This window comes from Saccopteryx leptura, chromosome 5, assembly GCF_036850995.1.
Source record: "Saccopteryx leptura isolate mSacLep1 chromosome 5, mSacLep1_pri_phased_curated, whole genome shotgun sequence".
In the NCBI taxonomy this organism is placed as follows: domain Eukaryota; kingdom Metazoa; phylum Chordata; class Mammalia; order Chiroptera; family Emballonuridae; genus Saccopteryx; species Saccopteryx leptura.
Window position 1 is genome coordinate 122,132,861 of NC_089507.1, and position 13,523 is coordinate 122,146,383.

General features: G+C 38.7%; 1 non-coding gene across 1 annotated transcript; it reads right to left on the reverse strand.

Moving 5' to 3' along the window:
* Nucleotides 1-13,148: 13,148 nt before the first annotated feature.
* Nucleotides 13,149-13,224, reverse strand: TRNAA-AGC (transfer RNA alanine (anticodon AGC)). The gene has a single exon. It is a non-coding gene; the product is annotated as a tRNA-Ala (tRNA).
* Between the last annotated feature and the right edge of the window lie 299 nt (nt 13,225-13,523).

A 13,523-nucleotide genomic window follows, 5' to 3' on the forward strand; every position in this document is an offset into this window, starting at 1 on the left:
AATCAATAGTGACCTTTCAGAAGCGTGCGAATTGCTGATGCCAATATTGTTGTTGCTGCTCAAGGTATTGTGTAACTGTACTTAGAATGGCTTACCACCTGATTTATAGCTTAAAGAAATGTACTAACCTCTTCCTAGATAATTCATCCATATTAGAGCAAAAATAACTATTAATCAATGTATTCTGCATAACAATTGATTATAACTTGGTGTATAAAAATAAAGCTATACTAGCAATTGGCAGAGATGCCTGGCAGATGAACTGGAGTTTGGTTCTCTCACTCATTTCTCGCCAATGCTGTCCATTTCTTTGGGGATCTCTGGACCAGCTGGAGCTGGACTCCAGCACTTCTCCTCTTACTCGGAACCGGGTTCATAGCCCATCAATCAATACAACTCCCCTGTGTGTGTTACAAAACCTCCCACCCCTCTTCCCCTTTACTATTCTCACCTGGCCAACATTCTATGTGGAATCAACCCACTTCTCTGCCTATGTCACTCTTGTATCTAAGGTGTTGAATCCAGTTGGAGAGGAGCAAAGACACACTGGCTACATTGTTGTGAATGTATGGACCCAAACCTCAGGGGCCCTCTGTGTTGCCTGCTGGCCCTGGGTCCTGGCCACTTAACTCCTCTCCACTCTTGGAGGACTGTTCGTGCGGGCTCTCTTCAAAACCTCTTTATTCTCACTCTCAGCTGATTCCTTCTTACTATTTACCTGACATGATGGAAATAATCAGAAAAGAACTTTTACTTCTTCCGATCTTAAAATTACTAATCTAACTGCATCTACATCCATAATTCTGCCCCTTATGACAATGGATAACTGCCCACAGCTTTATCTAAAGTCAGCACCCTCAGGCACCGAGTCCCATCTCCTCTCACCTCTTCACCAGGCTGTTCTCACAAAGAAACAGACGACTCTCCCTTCCCTCCTTTCCTTCGAGCTACTGTCCCATTTCTTTGTGGCTTTTTCTAGAAGAGTTACCTAAAAGGTTTGTCTTTGCTTGCTCTCAACTTCATGTCCCACGCTGTCTTGAATACAGCCTAGCATTTCCTCCCCCATCTTGACAAGAAACCATTCCCATCCAGTTCTCACAGGCCTGCTATGAAAAGCCACCTGTTGGTCCTCGGTCCTGCCTTTTCCTCAGTTCCCCAACCCATTTGACAGAGTGACCTCCCTCTCCTGCTGGAATCATGTCTTCCCTTGGCTTCTGAAACACAGGACTGTCTTGTTCACCTGCTATTTCACTGCTTGTTTTGTCACAGACTTTTCTATTGAATCCTCCCTCTTTTCCTTAATTATAAATTTTGGAATGCTCCAGGGCTCAGATCTAAGGCTTCTCCTACACTCAACCCACAGATATTCCAGTCCCATTACTATAAATATCATCTATACATAGATGATTTGCAAATTTCAATCCCAGCTCAGACCTCTCTAGCATTCCTTTATCACACATATTGTACTGTCTGCTTAGCACCTGCTCATACAGAAATTGTGACGTTCCTCACTCCAAATTCGCTCTATTCCCTTGAGTGTCACCTGTCTCAAACAGGAAACCCACACTTAATCAGTCTCATTGGGGAGTCATTTTAGAATTGTCTTAAATCCCACATCCAATGCATCAACAAACCCTAGTGGCTCCAACCTCAAAATATGTGGGGAAAAAACACCACTCCTCACCTTCTCTCCTGCTCCCTTCTCAGTCCAGGGCTCTCTCTCATGAAGACTGTTCACAACAGCCTCCTCACTGGCTGCTCTGCCTCCTGACTTGCCACCTACAGTACAGTGTCAGTGCTGCAGGGAGGGTGATCCTTCAAAGCATCAATGGGGTAATGTCATGCCCTGCTCTCAATGCCCCAGAGCTAATGGTATCTGGTTCATTCAGGGGGAAGCCCAAGTCCTTCCCATTGTCTAGGTCTCACCCTTCACACCACTGGCTACTTCCCCCTCATGCATTCTGCTTCACCACACTAACTCTCCCAGTTGTCTCCTGTGGTGGTGACTAAAACATTGCTATCTCAGGGCACCCACACCTGTTCTTCCTGCTCAAGACACAATCTCCCTCTCAAACATTCACATGGCTTGCACACTCACTTCATTCAGATGTCAGTTCACATGAAGTCTTCTTTAACTCCCTTGTCTGAAGTAGCACCTCTGTCCCCTTAGCCCTTAGCCTACTTTACTTTCTTCACCACACTTCTCATCACCTGATGGCCCTTGTCTTTGGGTCATTCATGAAGTACCGGCTCAGAAAGTGGAAGTAATACAGAAGTGCTGACCTGCTTCAGCACTATTAGTCGTGGAGAGGAAAATCAACACAAGAATGGGAGAAAATGATTCATGAAAAAGTTTCCTGGTACGAGATTTGGCCAGCTAGCCCGCCCTCGCCTGACCCAGGAATTGTGTGCCTAAGTTCACATATGAATTAATGCCTAGAATTCAAACACCTTTTCCACAAAAGTACTGTTATTTATGGTCCCAGGTGAGAGAACAACTATTTACTCCATAACAATGTTGGTGAGTCAATGTCAAAACTCAAAGGTTGACATGAAAAGACAAGGTATGAGAAAGGGAAGAAAAGAGAGAGGAGAATTTCTTGTTTTCCTGAGTACAGGACCAGTCTAAATAAAATTTGGCGTGTGGGACTAGTCTTCCCATCTGCATTGCTGACCCCTTGTTCGTGCTCCCTTGAGCACCTTGTTGTTGCTTCTATCCTTTCTCTCAAAGGGACTCAGACTCCAACATTATTTCCTACCCTCCCCCTTGTCAGTGATCGTTTCCTTGGCACATTTGGCCTCCATTAAGCATTAGGAGGCTTTCAAATTGAATCAACTTATTAACTTTACTGTAATAGCTCCTCAACATCCCGGAAGGAGCCCATTTTCCCCCTAGATGTGTTTTCAAATTGTTGGAATATCAGTTTCTCAAGGTAGAATGAGAAAAATGTTTTGCAGATTTATTTTGCTCATGTTATTTCTGCGTGTTTTAATTTTGGATTTAAATTTAGAAATCTATCAAATAATCAGTCATCTTCACAACTTGGCCACAGTATTAGGGAGTGAGACAGGGACGGGGGAGGGGAGACATAGCAGCACTTTCTCTGAAGGAATGTTCAACTAGATGCTGCCTAAACCCTTCAGGCTCTGTCTGCCTACCTGTACTGACACAACTTTCCTAAGTGAAATGATGTGTTCACGTTACTCTTCAAATCCTTGCTGCAGCTTCCCTAGATAACTACTGTCAGAAGGAGTGAAGGGAACACGGGAAAACTGGTTTACTTAGGGATTTATGGGGACTGGTCCATATTTAATCACAGCTCCTCAACTCAGACTTGAAAACTTCACTAATAGTCTTCTTGACTTGTCAGCCACTCTCCAGGCTCTCTGTGAATTCAGAGCCCAGCTTATCTTTGGCATTAAGCAGGCAGTATTAGCCTCAGGTCTTCAGTTTTCTGTGAGTCACTCAGTGGCTAAATCAAAGATGCGTCAGGAGCGAAATTGGTTTTCCTGGACCTAGTCACTGATAATCATGAGTCAGACAACTCCACTTTAAGTTCTTTGGGATAATTCCCAGTACCTTGACATGCTAATTTCCATAAGTACATTGGGAGCCAAAGTACACAAATCACTTGGGGTATTACAACAGATGTTGTGCATGATATGTAAAACTTTTTTTAAAAGAATAAATATGTAACCAAAAGGTAATAATAATTCAGATGGCCTTCCTTCTGTCAAGTGTTCATGCCATACTTATCCATGTTTGTTAGCATAGTCAGAATGGCAATTTTATATCAAAATTACAATGTCCCCAATTACATTTTCATCTTGAAGATCTGCCTTTAGCTCTTCATCTGAGAATGAGGTTACCCATTTAAAAAGAAGTTATATTGTTTAATATTAACAGGGAGGCAAGTCACCAAATTCTGACAGATTTCTTAAGAAAATATAAATAGCATTTACCTATTCAGACAGTTCAAATCAAATTTAGATGTAAAGCATGGACTAGAGGTCCTGAAATAGGGCTTTAGAGCCTAACACATTTTCTGAGAAATCCTAATTCTAATGTTCATAAAGTATAAAGCCAATATTATCTGTAGTAACAAGAATGACTTGAAATTAAATTACTTTTCATAACTCAATATCAGGCTCATCCATAAAAATAAGAACACTTGGATTTTTATTACTTCTTTTACAACCTGACTTTAACATCATTCTCTCAATTCTATGTTGGGATTAACTAAAAAACAGAACTCCAGACTGAATATTATTTTATAAACTACTAAAATATCAATTCACTACTTGAGCATGAGGGGTGGGGAGGGAGGAAATTAGACAATTCCGCCTATCATGGTGCCTTGCATTATGAACCAGCGTTGAATAATTATTAATCATAATAATGAAAATAATTAAATCAGTTATCAACCATTCTCAACAGTGCCACTGTTATTAAAATATAAACAGAGAGGTGAAAGAATTTAAGTGATCCTAAGAAGAAATGTCAGGAGGAAAGTAGCTTCCAGGTTTAGCTTGAGTTTAAACACTGGCAAGTAGTGCATCGGACTTGGTGGAACTCCCAGGGACTCACACTGAACAAACCAGTGGCTTCGTATACTTACTTATATATGCTTACTTACAACGTCTCGCCTCGGAACTTTTTTCTCCTATCTTTCCTGTTCCGCTAGCAGAACAATGAAATTCCCACTGTCTGTACTTACAAACCAGATTGCACAGCAGTTTCCAGTCCAGAAATGTAGAAAGTCGTCGTGGGGAAGAATAATGAGAGCATTGCGTGTGATCTCATTCTCACAGATTTGTCCTTGCTCAAAATAAGGTCCAGGATCCAGCACCAGTTGTCCCAATATTTTTCTAGAGGGAAACTTTTGAGATGATTCCCACTTATAACTCTCCAACCTGCAATTTCTACATGTCATGTTTGTTTTCACCTCTTGATAACAATTGCATCTCAACTGCTGTGAAGTGTTAGCTCCAAATTTTAAATCCACCATTTACAAACTCCAGCAAAGCCATGGCATCTTCCGAGGGGTTCCCCACCATCTCACATTTCAATCAAATCAGCTGTATGGAAAATCAGCCAGTCTGGCAACCTGGCCACAGTGCATGGTCTCTGCTCCATATGCTTTATTTTAAAATTAAAATTTTTATTTTAAAATAATTTTAGATTTATAGTAAAACTATGAAGGTTGTATAGAGTTCCCATGTGCCCCAGACTCAGTTTCTCCTATTATTAACATTTTATATTCCTATGGTACATTTTTCTGAATTAATGAGCCAATATTGGTACATTATTATTATTATCTAAATGCCATCCTTTATTCAGATTCCCACAGTGTTTACCTAATGTCCTTTCTCTGTTCTAGGGATCCCATCCAAAATGTCATGTTACACTTAGTCATAATGTTTCCTTAGACTCTTTTGACTGTGATAGTTTTTCAGACATTCCTAGCTTTTGTTGGCTCTGACAAAAGATGTTAAGCCCCTTTTCATGTGCTTAATCTGACATCTGTATATCTCCTTTGGAGAGGTATCTATTCAAACCTTTTGGTCATTTTTTTAAAGTAAAAGCTTTATTGAGAGAGAATAAGTGTGTCATAAACTCACCCTTTTAAAGCATACAACTCAGTAGTTTTTAAGTGTATTCGGAGTTATGCAAACACGGTCTCATTATCCCCCAGAGACCCCACACCTGTTAGCAGTCACTCCCCATTCTTCCCCAACCCCAGGACCTGGCAGCCACCAATCTACTTTGCATTGTTAGATTTGCTTATTCTGAACTTTCCAGATAAATGCAATTTTACAATGTGTGGTCCTTTTAAGTTTATTTTCTTTTACTTAGAATGATGTTTCCAACGTTTATAGATGCAGCATGTATCAGTATTTCATTCCTTTCTATGGCCAAGTCATACTTTATTTTATGGGTATATCATATTTTGTTTATCCAGTCCTCAATCTTTGGACTTCTTTCCTACTTTTGGCTATTATGAATAATGGTAGTATAAACATTCGTTTGGATGTTTCTGTATAGATACAGAGTTACAATTCTCTTAGTAGAGACCTAGGAATAAAATTGCTGGGTCATGTGATAACTCTATGTTTAAATCTTTCAGAAATTGCCAAACTGTTTCTCACTGTGGCTGTACCATTTTATATACCCATCAGTAGTCTATAAGACTTTCAATTTCTCCCCATTCTTGCCAATACTTGTCATTTTCTTCTTCTTTTTAAAATTATAGCTGTAAAGTGTTATTTAATGTGGTTTTTATCTGAATTTTCCAAATGACTAACGGTGTTGAGCATCTTTTCATGTGCTTATGAGCAATAGGTTTATCTTCTTTGGAGAAATGTCTATTCAAATTCTTTGCCCATTTGAACATGTGTTACGTGGCTTCTCATTGTTGAGTTGGAAGAGTTCTTCATACAGCCTGCATGAGAGTTCTGTATCAGGCACATGACTACAATACAGTCCCTCATTCTGTGGGTTGTCTTTACATCCTTTTTCATAATGTCTTTTGAAGCACAAAACTTTTTCATTTTGATGAAGCCCAATTTAGCTCTTTTTTGTTTTATTACTTGTGCTTTTTGTGTTATACCTAAGAAACCATTGTCTAACTCAAAGTTATGATGAGTAATCTTTATATTTCATATTTCTTTCTTAGAGTTTTATGGTTTTGATGCTTTTGTGTAGATCTATGATTCATTTTAGGATAATTTTTACAGATGGTGTTGACTAGGGGTCAGACTGCACTTTCGCATGTGGACATCCCAGTATCGTTTGTTGAAAAGGCTGTCATTTTCCTCTTAAACTTTCTTGACACCATAAAATGCTCAATTGAGGGAACACTAGAAGATGTGGCTTCATAACAGTTAAAACGAGAAGTTGTAAAGCAGGCGTCTCATCCTGTCGAAATCTTCAGACAGGTTGTGTGAGTTCAGGCATGAGCATTCTGCATTGGATTTAAAAATAAGAAAGTGGTTGCAAATCTTGTGAGAACAGTTAAATGTCCCCGGGCTTCAGAAATAAAGCAGGATATTTTATGCAAATTTAAGCCTGTGATTTCTGAAAATCTGACAAGAAAGCCTTAAAGCAAGGAAACTAATTATCAGAAATAATATGGTGTGACTGCCTAGAATATTAGTTTTGATTTCTGACCGTGGTTTCTCATGTAGTGACAACAGCCCAAGCTCATCCCCTTCTTTGTTTGGGTATTTCCACATTTTACGAGAAATTTCTCATAAGAAATGTTATTTAAGAAGCCTTATGTATGTATAATCACAGTTTATGACAAGGTATGGTGCCATGTCCTTAAAATGTTTTAAGTGTACCTTTTTCTTTTTTTCTTCTGAAAATGTAAACATAAGGCCAATTCCAAGACATGGCTGTGATTTTTTCACTTGCTAGAACTCCCCTGCCAGGAGAGAATAGTCATCTCTCCCTGACGTGTAGGATGTTATTCCAGGACAAAATGTTCTTGAGTTCTAAGACAATTACATACCATCTGGAGGCAGGGCAGCAGGGTCCTGACTGTTCTGGATTGTGACATCTTGAAGTAAAGAGAGGGTGAATGCTGCTCCGCTCTCCCTGCTGAACCTCTGCTAAAGTCAGAACTTTTTCTCCAGAGCAGAGTTTAATTTGGGGGAAGACTCTGTTATTGTTATAAGACCACAAAGCCCTCAACACGGAAATATTAGGGTGCATGTTGCCCTCTCCCCCTCATCCCTTACCCCCACACACAGCGTAAGGAAGCTTCCTGAAAGGATTTAAAGTGCCTGGTACCTGCTTCTACTCCCTCCTTTACCCTGGGAAGCAGGCCTTTTGACTGAGGGAAAGACTCTTTTCCTCAGTTCACAGAGACTCCATGACAAAGCCTCAAGATAAAGAACAACAAACAGTAAATCATCTCATCTGCTCCTTGATAATCTTGACTCTCTTCTACCTTTCTGTGTGGTTGTGTTAATAAAAGGAATCATTAGTATTAACAGTGCTAACATTTATTGACCATATGCTATGTCTAAGGTATGGTTCTAAGTGCTTTACAAAAAGCAGATGAAGTAGGTAAAGTGATCTTCTTTGTATAGGTAAAGAAACCAGGACACGCAGAGCCAGTGGGAGATCCCAGGAAAGAGGCGATGGGAGCACGCAGTTTAGATGCCCCCTGGCCAAACCACACCTCACCCCTGACTTTTTTAAGCATAAGTAAAAAGGGAGCAATCATTTCACCTCTTAGACAATATCAAAGAACATGAGGTCAGGAAGCAGCGAAGGATCAGCTGTTGTTTCTGCAGGCACTGTAAAACCAAGCCACATGAAGAAGACTGCTAGAGCTCCCAGAACAGAAACTGCATGGCAGAGTCATGTCCCCATCAGAGGGCAGGCCTTGAACAGCTTTACCTGTCTGCACCCTGGAGCAGAAACTCACAGTGCCAGGGAGACAGAAAACTAAAAATATTAAGTTTGGGCAGAAGAAAAGAAAGGGAAGGGGAGGGAAGGGGAGGGGAGGGGAGGGGAGGGGAGGGGAAGGAAGGAAGGAAGGAAGGAAGGAAGGAAGGAAGGAAGGAAGGAAGGAAGGAAGGAAGGAAGGAAGGAAGGGAAGGAAGGGAAGGAAGGGAAGGAAGGAAGGGAAGGAAGGAAAAGGAAAGGAAAAGAAGGAAGGAAAAGAAGGAAAGGAAAAAGAAGGAAGGCAAGAAGAGAGGGAGGGAGGGAAGAAGGGAGGGAGGGAGGATTGCACCTCTCCCTGAATCCATGGCTAGCTGTGCCCCATCTTTGCCTGCCCCAGTACAGTGTTCCTGTAGTAACATTTGTTCCCTTTGTTTTAATATAAATGTTTTGTTCAAGAATTTAGGCACTCAGGATTACTTTTGTTTTTAGCAAACACATAAAGAGGAAAACTCAAAACATGTATTTTGGAAGGGAGAGGAAAGGTCAGATACAAATGTGATAATTGACCATTGTGGAAGGAAAAAGGAACAAAGCCTGTACGTATTTTTGAGTAGAGACCCATCTAGTGGCCATGAATAAATATATGTAAAAGCAATTGCCTAGGAATTACAAGTAAAAACAAATGAGATGAAGAAGCAATGATTCGAGAGGCTTGGCAACTTCCATTTCAGTTTTCTCTCAGTACATTTTCTGGGACCTATTTTACAATATAGCTGTACAGTTTAATCAGTCAAAATGCAAAATATTTTTTAAATGCCAAATTTAGAAATTATTTGTTTTCTTTTGGTAAGGGTTTTCATAGAACATTTTTTTCCATGCTTTATACTTATAAAATTTATAGGTACTTAAAAAAACCTCTTGTAAGAAACATATATTTTTTGTTTTTTAGATTACTTTATCAGCTTTATTGAGGAATGATTGATGTGCAATAAGCTGCCTCCACTTCAAGCACACAGTTAGTGAGTTTTGACAGATGTGCACACACATGAAAATACAACCTCAACCAAGATAAACATTTTCGCGGCTTCACACGGTCTGCGTGCTACCTCGCCGCCCGAGGCTCTTCCATCCTGGCCCCACGTGGCCACTGCTCTGCTTTCTGGCACCCCAGATTAACTTGCATTGAACAGAACTTTGTGTAAAGTTCTATCATGATGTGATGAGCCATTTCAGTAGAATAATAATTTTGAAACTCATTTTTGTTTTGTATAAACCAGTATTTCTCTCCTTTTTGTTGGTGAGTAGTATTCCATTGTATGGGTATACCACAAATTATCAATCCATGTGGATGTCTAGGTTGTTTCTAGTATGAGTTGTAATAAAAAAAAAACTTGCTATGAACTCTCGTGAATAAATACTTGTGTAAAAATGTTTGTGTGTGTTTTTTAATCGATTTAGTTAGTCCTGGGAGCGGGGTGGCTGGATCCTATGATGAGAGTATGTGTAACTGTCTAAGAAACTGTCAGTGCATTAAAGTGGTAATGCCATGCTATAGTACCACCAACCAGCTAGAGGGGTTCCAGTGGCTCCATATCCTCACCAACGCTTGATAATGGTCTTTTTAATTTTACTCCTTCTAATAAGTCATCTCATTGTGGTTCACATTTTCCCCTAATTGTCAGTAATATTGAGCACCTTATCATGCATTTATTTATAAGCATGTAGACAGAAAGGAAAATAGACAAATAGTACCTTTCACCCAGTCTCCCATCTCTGGCACCAGATATTCATGGATTTGGGTATTTTTCCTATCAGAATGAAAATTGAATCCTGAGGCAAACAATCTCCCTGCTTTAATCTTAAACATGAGTCAGGCTCTGGCATTTAGATTTTCCAGGAGAAATAAAACCATCTGAATATACCCAATTTATCTTTATATTATCTTAAATACAATTAGATAATTGCAGACTAAACTTTAAAAAAATCCTCTGTGATTTTAAGGCAATATTCTGACAGTTGTTAAAGAAAGTGTGAAAAATTGCCGCATTGTTCATAGCCACAAAGATCGCAAACGTGAAATATTCAGTGTTCAATAAATGACAATTGAGTGTATAAATTATGCCCTTATAACATGGGAACTGTGTAACATTTATTTATATGGAAAGATTTTATAATGTATTCAACCAGACAAGCTAAGTTTTAGAATTATATTTAAATATATTGTTATATATTTGTGTATATGTTAATGTATTTATATATAAATATACAGATATATCTGTAAAGTTTTAAAGAGTTTTCCATTAGTTTGTTGTTATTCATTCTCTCTTGCTCTTTTCTTATCTTTTGAATTAATTCAGTCACTTCTGTTGCAGGATTAACACTTTTTCCTGAACACTCCGCAGTAGGCCAGGTGCTCCAGTCATGTGGTCAGACCTCAACGCTCTTCACTTCCTGCTCTGCTTTCCTTGGGGCTCCTTCATTTCCAGGTGTGCTCTCCCCACATTATGATAGCTGTTAGCCGCAGCTTTAGGCTGACAAGCAAATGGCCGAAAGAGATTGTCTTTCCCCCATAGATCAGAGAAAAGTTCACTCCTGGAGGTGAAGTCCCTTGACCTTGTTTGGATCCTGCGCTCCTAATAGCACAGTAAGACTAGAGAGGCCCAGACCCAGAGGGGTTGACCAGCAGTCCCATGGATGATGATGATGATGATGATGATGATGAGTGAGCATGGGGGGGCCTCCAAAGTAAAACTGAGCTGAGGTGCTGAGAAATGTGGGATGTCTGGAGGATAGGCAAAAACACAGATGGTCATTACATCTGTACTTTTAGATGTTTTTTAAAAAAATGCTTGGATTTCTTGTGTCTAAATAAGGAAAGGCCAAGCCATTTTAAAATGCTCAGTTTCTTTCCATTCTTAACAGCTTTTTCCAAACACAGCTTATGTTAAGGTGATCAACATTTTTACATGAAAAAGAGGACAAATATAAATTAAAAAAACAAAATCGTAAATAAAAGAAACATTTTATTCATTGCAACAATAATACACTGTAATATGATAAATGCATAATAAAACCATTTGTAATATTTTATATTGTAATTATGCTTACATGCCTATTACTTTTTAATAATAACTGTAAGATAATATTATCTAAATGAGTACTTATTCATTGAATGAATATTTTTGTCAATGTATCATCTTGTAACAATATATTGGAAATATCTAAACAAGAAATATCCTTCATATTGAATTTTACGGCAAGTGCTGCAGCTAAAGTATCAACATTCAATCTCGATTTCTCACTTGTCCAAAAATCATTAGCAATTGAAAACCCTCTTTCAATTGCTGCATTAGTTCCAGGACAGCATAACGTAAATTGAACAAGAATAAATAAATTTTTACATGGAATGTGTTCACTTTTGAAATGGCTGAATATTTCCACCCATCTTATATCAATTCCGATGTGTTCATTTTCCCATTGTATTAATTATTCAGAATTCAAATATATATTCAGTCTTCTAATTTTTTCAAAGAAACAATTGTCATCTATTTTGATGTCTGGCATTTCTTTAGATAAAAACTCAAGACAAGATTCAATATCTGTCCAAAATATTTGTGATGAAATAAAAAAAAATCATTGAAAACTGTTATTTCCTGTGATGTTTGTTTCAGAACATTCTTTGATATATTGAAAACATGTCTGGTAAAAATTCTGCACTTCTTTGATAAACTTTTCTGTTATGCAGAGATTTGATTCCTCTAAGTCTGACAATTTTGTTTTTATGATTAAAGGAAGAAATTTTTCTTCAAAATGAGATTTATATTGAAGAATAAAGTCATTCAAAATAAGACTTCCAATCTTTTGAATCACTTTGTGAAAAACAGATGCTTGATTATGTACAAAAGACATCAATATCTCAGCTATTTTATTATTGTAATACAATTCCAGGATTTTAGGACACTTGTCAAAACTTAAAAAATATGAACAGAGAGGCTCAACTAATTGTAGAACACGCTCTATAGCAGGTGTTAGAGCAAGCCATCTAACTTTTCAATATGCTGAAAGTATTCTGTATTCAACATTTGATTCTTCACAGAATTGTTTTAAAGTAGCAACACGAACAGTAAAATGACTAAAATGCAAATAAATGGTAGTTATTATTACTTCTACATCAATTGGCATGGCACATGATGCTGTGTTGATTGCATTTGACAAAATATGTGCATTGAAGCCTATTCCTAGGATTTTCTTTTGGAGTAACTCTTGTAATTTTACATACACATTATTCACCCCTTTGCGTCTTCACCCACCAAAATTTGTATTTGTATTATCAGCCATTAGTGCAACAGCTTTGGATTTCAAATTGTTTTCATTTATTACTCTGTATAAATGGTTTGACAAAATTTCAGAAGTTTCATCCTCAATGGATTCTTTTTTTTTTTTTTTTTTCTTTCATTTTTCTGAAGCTGGAAACAGGGAGAGACAGTCAGACAGACTCCTGCATGCGCCCGACCGGGATCCACCCGGCACGCCCACCAGGGGCGACGCTCTACCCACCAGGGGGCGATGCTCTGCCCATCCTGGGCTACGCCATGTTGCGACCAGAGCCACTCTAGCGCCCGAGGCAGAGGCCACAGAGCCATCCCCAGCGCCCGGGCCATCTTTGAGCCTTGGCTGCGGGAGGGGAAGAGAGAGACAGAGAGGAAAGCGCGGCGGAGGGGTGGAGAAGCAAATGGGCGCTTTTCCTGTGTGCCCTGGCCGGGAATCGAACCCGGGTCTTCCGCACGCTAGGCCGACGCTCTACCGCTGAGCCAACCGGCCAGGGCCCTCAATGGATTCTAAATTTAAAATTTTTACTTGAATGCCCTTGGTAACATTAAAATATTTTACTATTATTGAGTATAATTTAATTTTGTTATAATTTGATACATGAGATAAAATTGTTATAAATGCTTACAGTTTCCAAGTCCTCTATAAGTATTTTGTCACAGTAATTTTTATTTTTTATTTATTTTTATTTTTTATAAATTTTTATTAATGTTAATAGGGTGACATCAATAAATCAGGTACATATATTCAAAGAAAACATGTCCAGATTATCTTGTCATTCACTTACGTTGCATAC